We start from the raw sequence: 8,992 nt of genomic DNA on the forward strand, positions 1-8,992 counted from the left end.
TAGCTGCATCAAAATCATTTTCTATTCTGCCCAAAGTCTTAACAATGTTATGTGTCTGTTTACACAATTCAAAAATCCTTTCTAGTTGCAAATATTGATATACTCATTCCTTTTTTTGCTTATCTAAGTAATCAATAAAGATTGGAAATTGCCAAGGCCCTCCACAAGGGTGACAATTTTTTTAAAAAGTCTCCTGACTTTGATTGTTATCAATCAAATTCACTTGTGAACTATAGACAGGTGAAGGTTCAGATGTGATTCTACACATTTACACTTAAGTGAGCAGTAACCACTTGGGCAGAATCCAACAGGTAACTAATATCAGTGGAACTTTAGTGCAAATTACAGTGGTGGGGGGGGGAATAAGAGGAGAATTGCATATCTTTGCATCTCTAATATAAATCAAAAAGTCAGACAGATATACTTTATTGATCCCGAGGGAAATTGGGTTTCGTTACAGCCGCACCAACCAAGAATAGAGCATAAATATAGCAATACAAAAACCACAAACAATCAAATAACAAAATGCAAACTATGCCAGATGGAAAATAAGTCCAGGACCAGTATATTGGCTCAGGGTGTCTGACCCTCCATGGGAGGAGCTGCAAGTTCGATGGCCACAGGCGGGAACAACCTCCCGTGCCGCCCAGTGTTGTATCTCAGTGGAATATGGCCGAAGACCAACAGTAAAAAGTTCAATATCCAGTCTGCAAACATGTTCGTCGATCGTAATATTACCCAGATTGCACCATCTGTTGTTAACCAGAACAGTAAGCACCCAACTCCTTTACGCTTACTGCTCTCAGTGCACTTCCGGTCAGCCCGAACAGTCTGGAAGCCGTCCATGGAGAAGTTTTCATCGGGTATGTCCTCGTGCAGCCCCGTTCCAGTGAAACACATAACACTGCACTCCCGAAATGTTCTCTGACACCTGGCTAGCGCCGTGAACTCGTCCATTTTATTACCCACCGAACTCCTCTTCTCCATAAGTCTCTGTTGTCTCGACCCGGTCCTCCTTCCTTGACTTTGTGATCCCCCTCTGCATCCTCTGTGTGTTTTCCTCCAGATTTCAGCAGGGGTGTCCACCGCTCTGCTCGCTAAACCGACCAAAAAATGCTGCAGGATAAACCTCTTTACATTACTGTAGATGGTTAAAACAAATAAAATACATTTACAGAATCATAGAGGTCATTGGGCCAAAGAGAGGTCATTCATCGTATTGAGTCTAGATTAACCCTATACAAGAGCAATCCAGCTGGTCCAACTCCCCTGTCCTCTACACATAATCCCACATTCCATTTTCTTTTCAAATACTTACCTAACACCTTTGAACTCTGCACTTAATCCACTTCCACAATTGCTTATGTCAGTGCACTCCAATCCCTAAACACTGGCCGCTTTTATAGAAATTCAGTTTACCAGTATTAATCAAAGTATAAATAAATACTTAAATTGATCATTCAATGTCAGGAAAATCTTTGCAACATATGGTAATCCAACTTGGGACAAAACACTGGCACCATAAAAGTTTGATCTACTTCTGCTATTTATATTGTTGATACTACTCTTCTGTAATCAAAGATAAAGACATCTTTGAGAAGAATACCTTCCTGACCAATGCAACTAACAAGTACCAGTTTAACTCAGCTTAGTTACATTACAGATTGAATTACTACTAGTAGCACTACCAGTTAATTCTTTTTTTAAAAAAAAAGCTGAATAGTTGCATAGACATTATACAAACATTGAAACTAAGAGTAAGCCTTTCAGTCGTTCCAACCGTTTCATAACACCTAATCATCCAAATTTAACACTTTTTTTTTGCTTTCTCCACATATCCCCTGAACTTTTTAGCATTAGAACTAACAAAGTTTCAAAGTACCTTTTTTTAAATTAAAGAACGTACAGTAAATAACCCTGAGATTCTTCCTCCCACAGGCAGCCACAAAACAAAAAACACCATGGAACCATTTAAAGAAAACATCAAACACGCTACAAAACAAACTGCACATATGGCAAAAAGCGAGCAAATAACACACAGAACATTAAACATTGAACCACAACGTTCCTGAAATGGTTCAGGAGTCCTAGTGCAAGGTACCATACACTGTTTGGACAATATAAACGATATACTGGAAAGACAGGGTGTCAGGATTGGAATAGAGAACTGATTTCGCTTGCTCGCTCTCTGGCAATGTTCACTCTCCTCTCTCAATGGCGCTATGAAGACTGCCCTCAGCTGCAGTACTCCATGCCCACCAATATGATGGACTGATACTGAGGCTTGGGCCTATTCCAAGCTGCTCCAGGTTTGGATCCAAGAACTCATTTTGGTTTGGAATGTTGATGCTCAATTCTATCGTTTACATGATTGTGTTTCTTCCTCCCCCCCGCCCCCTTCTCTGCTCATCGGGTGTTGGCCTCTATTTTATTTTTAATTGGGTACTTTTGGGTTTCTTGCTTTGTGGTTGCCTGTAAGCAAACAGATCTCAAGGTTATATAATATGTATTTTCTATGATAATAAATGTACTTTGAAATCTTTGAGTGACAGCCACCAGGTCAGTTCAGTTTAGCACTGTGTCAATGACTGTAGACCTCAGTTATACCCAACTCTTTATTGAATGTATTTAATAACTTGGTCTCAACTGCCTTCAGTTTTCCACTTTTGATTGAAGATATTTCTCATCTCACTCCTAAAAAGGTTTACATCATATCCATACACTGTCTTCCCTATTTCTGGACTTCCCAATCAGACCATTGCCAGGAATGAATCTGGAAAAAGTTCATTACATTCTCTCCATAGCAAGAAATTGTTCTTCAGAAAAAGAGACCAAAATTGCATATAATATTTAATGTATAGCCTCAACAATGCACTGTTACAACTTCAGGAAGCAATGCCTGCTTCTGGACTCAATTCCATCTACTCTGAAGGCCAACAGTCCATTTACCATCTTAACCTCTTGAGGCATGTGCATGCTTACTTTCATCAATTGGCATACAAAGACATCAAAGTCCTTTTGCACCCCTCCCCAATTCCTGATACATCCAAGTGGATAAACTCACTTATCCACATAGTACTGCATTCAACTTATCCAAATCACAAATGGAAGCTCCTTGTATCCTCCTCACAGCTCACCTTCCTCCAGCTTTTGTGTCATCTGCAACCCTGGAGATATTACTGATTTAAGATGATGGGATTAAAATGTAATGTGTTATGAATGGATATGAACTATACATTTATCCAGTCTTCACAATCTATTTATATTAAGGCTCTTGCTTCTTCTTACACTGTACATTTAATGCACCCTTATGAAAAGAGGCCTGCATTACTGCTCAACCAAATGATACAAACCATTCATCAGACCCAGGTGCTATAGATAACCCCACAGACTAATCACAGCCTGCCCAGTCAACTCATCTAGGATTCATTCAACTGAAATCAGAAAATTACACAAGTTACCCAAAACTATTACATCCATGTACATCTATTCACATTAGTTTCTAAAATTGCAGATATTCAACTTCTAAGATGAATGAAGAAACAGGTTCTCCACTCAAAGGGCAAATTCACACCTTCTAATACCCCATTTCCCAACAGATGAACACAGATTTTAGTTTAAGAGGCAAATCTGTTCAACTTGCAAACTAAAAACAAAACAGGAAACAACTGTGGAATTAGACTAACGATATTTTCCACTGGATAAAACTAAAGTATACGAGAGATGATTATATACAAATGGAATTTTAACCTCTGCATTGTCATGATCCCTTAACTCACAGGCCATGATCTTTTAAAAAATTATTTTACAATTAGAATTTTTTTCTCCTCGACATTTAATACAACCCATTAAATCTATGCACTCAGTTAGACAATCTGTAAAGGATGACATAATCCTTTGCTTCATGTATTGCCACACCCATTCTAACACAACTGCATTCCCACACCTCCAAAAGACACAACAGAATAAACAATATAACACAATGGAATTAAAACTATTAACAAGTACCTCCAAGTACGAATACTATATATTAAGTATGTTTTTTAAAATTTTCATTACCCCAGACACTATCAACATACATTCATTTGAATACAAATAAAATTAAAAATTAATGAAACTACATTTTGACAGGTTCACTCCATCACAACAGAACACGCCCTCATAATGCAATGCCCCAGGCAATAAATTTTAAACTAGTAACAATTTTTAACTTGTTATTTTACCTTTATGTAATACAAGTTTCTGTATTATTGTGCTAAGTCGCTCCTCAGAAGTTGAGTCCTCTATTCGTGTATTGGGCTACAAAGATCACTCCTTAAACAGAAAAGGGTAAAAACTGTTAAGTCAGTGCTGCAAAGTTAGTCAGCCTCATAGAAGTGGGCGGGGCTGGCACAACCTAACATGATAAACCGTCGCAGCACGCTCACGCGTTCATCCATCGCCTCCACGTCTGATAGGCATGCAATACAACCAATCAAAACCAGAAACGGCGCCCGGCGCGAGTTTCCCATCCAATCGTCGTCAAAACGTTGCGCCAAAATGTTCGAGACAGGACTTCCGGTAACAAGTTGCGTTGACATGAAAGACGCCGCCCTGAATGTCTGATTAGGGAATTTTTCTTTTCCCCATCCCAACTCCCCCTGCTCTTCTTAAAGTAGCGGAATTTTTCTGTGTATTTTAGTATCGGTATTAGTATAAAAGCTAACTTACGTTTTCCCAGATTGGAAATTTTTCTACGGTAATTTTATATTTTTCATCCCACTAACTAAATTTTTGCTTCCCAACTTCTGATTGATTAATGGCTTTCCAAGCTTGAAGTCAGACTGGCGACCGCTAAAAATCCTTGCCTCAACCTAATATGGTCGCGCAAGACGTGATTGCCACGGTCGCTGACCAATTGCCTGCTGCGTCAGGCTTTCATGCCTCCGTATTGTGATGCGGCATAGCCAATTGCCTCGAGAGGTTTGTGTCTGATCGGGGGGAGAGGCGGGATCAGTGCTGGAGCCCGTCGAACTGGTGCGCAACCCTCCGCCAGTAGTGTGCACGCAGTCTGCATTAGCGGGAAATCGGGCACGGTGGTTAACGTTTTCCCTCCCTTAAAAAAACGAAGAACATTTCTTTTCGGCGCCTCATCTCCACAGTTTCATTTTCGATTGTGCCTATTTTATTGAGCAGTAAGCTAAACACGAGCCCAAATTCTACGTTTTTGTTATTAAATTTAAGTTAAAGCTGAGAAAGACAGTGGCGTCAGCAACAATAGTTCTGAAACTACTGGTTTGCTAGAGGCAGTTATACGGCACAGAAATAAGCTCTCCGGCTCACCGTCTTCATACTAGGTACCTGTTTTTACGAATCTTATTTTCTAGTACTTGGCCCATATCTTTCGACTTGATGACATTTCAAATACTCATGCAAATACTTCTTAATACTACCGATATAATACTTATTAACACTGAGGGGTCCTCAGGCATAGCTTTCCAAGGTAGGAAGATTATTCCTCAAATCCCCTATTATCGTAAACTCACACCCTCTGGTTAAGGACATAACTGCTAAGCAGAAAAAAATACTCGTCAATCTTAATTAATATTATATCTCAATCGTGTATTCCCTCAACCATCTCATCTTCGAAGAAGACAAATCAATCCTGTCTGATTTCTCCTCGTTGCTTGAAATGCTTCATCGCAGGCAACATTCTAATCAGTCTCTCCTACACTCCCCATTCTAATCACATTGTCCTCACAATGAAACAATCAGAGCCGCACTCAATATTCTGGCTACAGCCCAAATAATGTGTTTTTATTACTTGCACCACAACTTCTCTGCTTTATATTAAATTTCCCTGCTAATGAAGGCAAGTATCTCATATGCCTTCCTAAATTACCTCATCTATGAGTGGCTCATTTATTATACCTCTCAACCCCTTTCAACTGCCTTCTCCCTGTAACCTTTCACACCTTTTCTAATCAAGAACCTATCAACCTCTTGCTTTAAATATCTAAGTGTATGTTGTCGCCTTATTAATCCTCCCAAATGTATTGGCTATTAATCTGTCCATTTTATCAGATCATCAACATGTTTCTGTAGACAAGGACTATTGTCATCAACATTACCAGTTTTTGTTATGTTCAAGCTTAATAATCATACCTGCTACAATCAAATTCCTCGTTATTAATGTATATAACAAAAAGCAAGGTTCCCAGCACCAATCCCTGCCCCTCATAGGTCTCCAATTGTGAAAAGAACCCTTGACCTTTTATTAACACACATAAAAGTTGCTGGTGAACGCAGCAGGCTAGGCAGCATCTAAAGGAAGAGGTACAGTCAACATTTCGGGCTGAGACCCTTTGTCAGGACTAACTGAAGGAAGAGCTAGTAAGAGATTTGAAAGTTGGAGGGGGAGGGATGGAGCCAAGAGCTGGACAGTTGATTGGCAAAAGGGATATGAGAGGATCATGGGACAGGAGGCCCAGGGAGAAAGAAAGGGGGAGGGGGGGAGCCCAGGAGATGGGCAAGGAGTATAGTGAGAGGGACAGAAGGAGAAAAAGAATATATATAATAATAAATAAATAATGGATGGGGTACGAGGGGGAGGTGGGGCATTAACAGAAGTTAGAGAAGTCAATGTACATGCCATCAGGTTGGAGGCTACCCAGACAGAATATAAGGTGTTGTTCCTCCAACCTGAGTGTGGCTTCATCTTTACAGTAGAGGAGGCCATGGATAGACATATCAGAATGGGAATTAACATGTGCGGGCACTGGGAGATCCTGCTTTCTCTGGCAGACAGAGCATAGGTGTTTAGTGAAACAATCTCCTAGTCTGCGTCGGGTCTCGCCAATATCGAAGGCCACATCAGGAACACCAGAGGCAGTATATCACCCCAGCTGACTCACAGGTGAAGTGTCGCCTCACCTGGAAGGACTGTCTGGGGCCCTGAATGGTGGTGAGGGAGGAAGTGTAAGGGCGTGTGTAGCACTTGTTCTGCTTACAAGGATAAGTGCCAGGAGGGATGGGGGGGAATGAATGGACAAGGGAGTCGCGTAGGGAGCGATCCCTGCGGAAAGCAGAGGTGGGGGGGGAGAGAAAGATGTGCTTAGTGGTGGGATCCCGTTGGAGATGGCGGAAGTTATGGAGAATTATATATTCGACCCGGAGGCTGGTGGGGTGGTAGGTGAGGATAAGGGAAACCCTATTCCTAGTGGGATGGCAGGAGGATGGGGTGAGAGCAGATGTGCGTGAAATGGGAGAGATGCATTTGAGAGCAGAGTTGATGGAGGTTTCTTTAAAAAAGGAGGACATCTCCTTCGTCCTGGAACGAAAAGCCTCATCCTGAGAGCAGATGCGGCAGACCTTACAGTATTCACCAGCTTTATCCGCTCAGGGGATCTCTCAACCTTATAGTTCCCACACCCCGCACTTCCTGTTTCTACCTCCTACCCAAGATCCACAAACCTGTCTGTCCAGGTAGACCTATTGTCTCAGCTTGCTCCTGCCCCACTGAACTCATTTCTGCATACCTCGACACTGTTTTATACCCCCTTGTTCAATCCCTTCCTACCTATGTTTGTGACACTTCTCACGCTCTTAAACTTTTTGATGATTTTAAGTTCCCTGGCCCCCACCGCTTTATTTTCGCCATGGATGTCCAGTCCCTATATACTTCTGTCCTCCACCAGGGAGGTCTCAAAGCTCTCCGCTTCTTTTTGGATTCCAGACCTAACCAGTTCCCCTCTACCACCACTCTGCTCCGTCTAGCGGAATTAGTCCTTACTCTTAATAATTTCTCCTTTGGCTCCACCCACTTCCTCCAAAATAAAGGTGTAGCCATGGGCACCCGTATGGGTCCCAGCTATGCCAGCCTTTCTGTTGGCTTTGTGGAACAATCCATGTTCCAAACCTATACTGGTAGCAGTCCCCCACTTTTCCTTTGCTACATTGACGACTGCATTGGCGCTGCTTCCTGCACGCATGCTGAGCTCGTTGACTCTATTAACTTTGCCTCCAATTTTCACCCTGCCCTCAAGATTACCTGGTCTATTTCCGACATCTCCCTCCCGTTTCTAGATCTTTCTGTCTCGATCTCTGGAGACAGCTTATCTACTGATGTCTACTATAAGCCTACTGACTCTCACAGCTATCTGGACTATTCCTCTTCTCACCCTGTCTCTTGCAAAAATGCCATCCCCTTTTCGCAATTCCTCTGTCTCTGCCGCATCTGCTCTCAGGATGAGGCTTGTCATTCCAGGACGAAGGAGATGTCCTCCTTTTTAAAAGAAAGGGGTTTCCCTTCCTCCACCATCGACTCTGCTCTCAAACGCATCTCTCCCATTTCATGCACATCTGCTCTCACCCCATCCTCCCACCACCCCACTAGGAATAAGGTTCCCCTTGTCATCACCTATCACCCCACCAGCCTCCGGGTCCAACATATAAATTTCTGTAACTTCCACCACCTCCAACAGGATCCCACCACTAAGCACATCTTTCCCTCTCCCCCCCCCCCCGGCTTTCCGCAGGGATTGCTCCCTACGCAACTCCCTTGTCCATTCATTCCCCCCCATCCCTCCCCACCGATCTCCCTCCTGGCACTTATAAGCGGAACAAGTGCTACACACGCCCTTACACTTTCTCCCTCACTACCATTCAGGGCCCCAGACAGTCCTTCCAGGTGAGGTGATACTGCACCTGTGAGTCAGCTGGGGTGACCGGTGCTCCCGATGCAGCCTTCTTTATATTGGCAAGACCGGACGCAGACTGGGAGACCATTTCGCTGAACACCTACGCTCTGTCCACCAGAGAAAGCAGGATCTCCCAGTGCCCGCACATGTTAATTCCACGTCCCATTCCCATTCTGATATGACTATCCACGGCCTCCTCTACTGTTAAGATGAAGCCACACTCAGGTTGGAGGAACAACACCTTATATTCCGTCTGGGTAGCCCCCAACCTGATGGCATGAACATTGACTTCTCTAACTTCCATTAATGCCCCA

At 42.8% G+C, this 8,992-nt stretch overlaps 1 protein-coding gene across 6 annotated transcripts in view; it reads right to left on the reverse strand.

The window, feature by feature from the left end:
* LOC134351033 (microtubule-associated protein 4-like) overlaps positions 1-4,843 on the reverse strand; it is a 317,873-nt gene extending 313,030 nt beyond the window's left edge. For 5 of the 6 annotated variants that reach the window (XM_063057058.1, XM_063057050.1, XM_063057078.1 and 2 more), the window contains exon 1: positions 4,224-4,381. The gene's annotated coding sequence lies outside the window, so the exon portion shown is untranslated. Of the gene's footprint in view, positions 1-4,223; positions 4,382-4,710 lie in introns of those variants that run through there. The other variant, XM_063057031.1, reaches the window with a different exon arrangement.
* Positions 4,844-8,992: the final 4,149 nt, after the last annotated feature.

The sequence above is a fragment of the Mobula hypostoma genome, chromosome 1 (genome assembly GCF_963921235.1).
Source record: "Mobula hypostoma chromosome 1, sMobHyp1.1, whole genome shotgun sequence".
Classification (NCBI taxonomy): Eukaryota; Metazoa; Chordata; class Chondrichthyes; order Myliobatiformes; family Myliobatidae; genus Mobula; species Mobula hypostoma.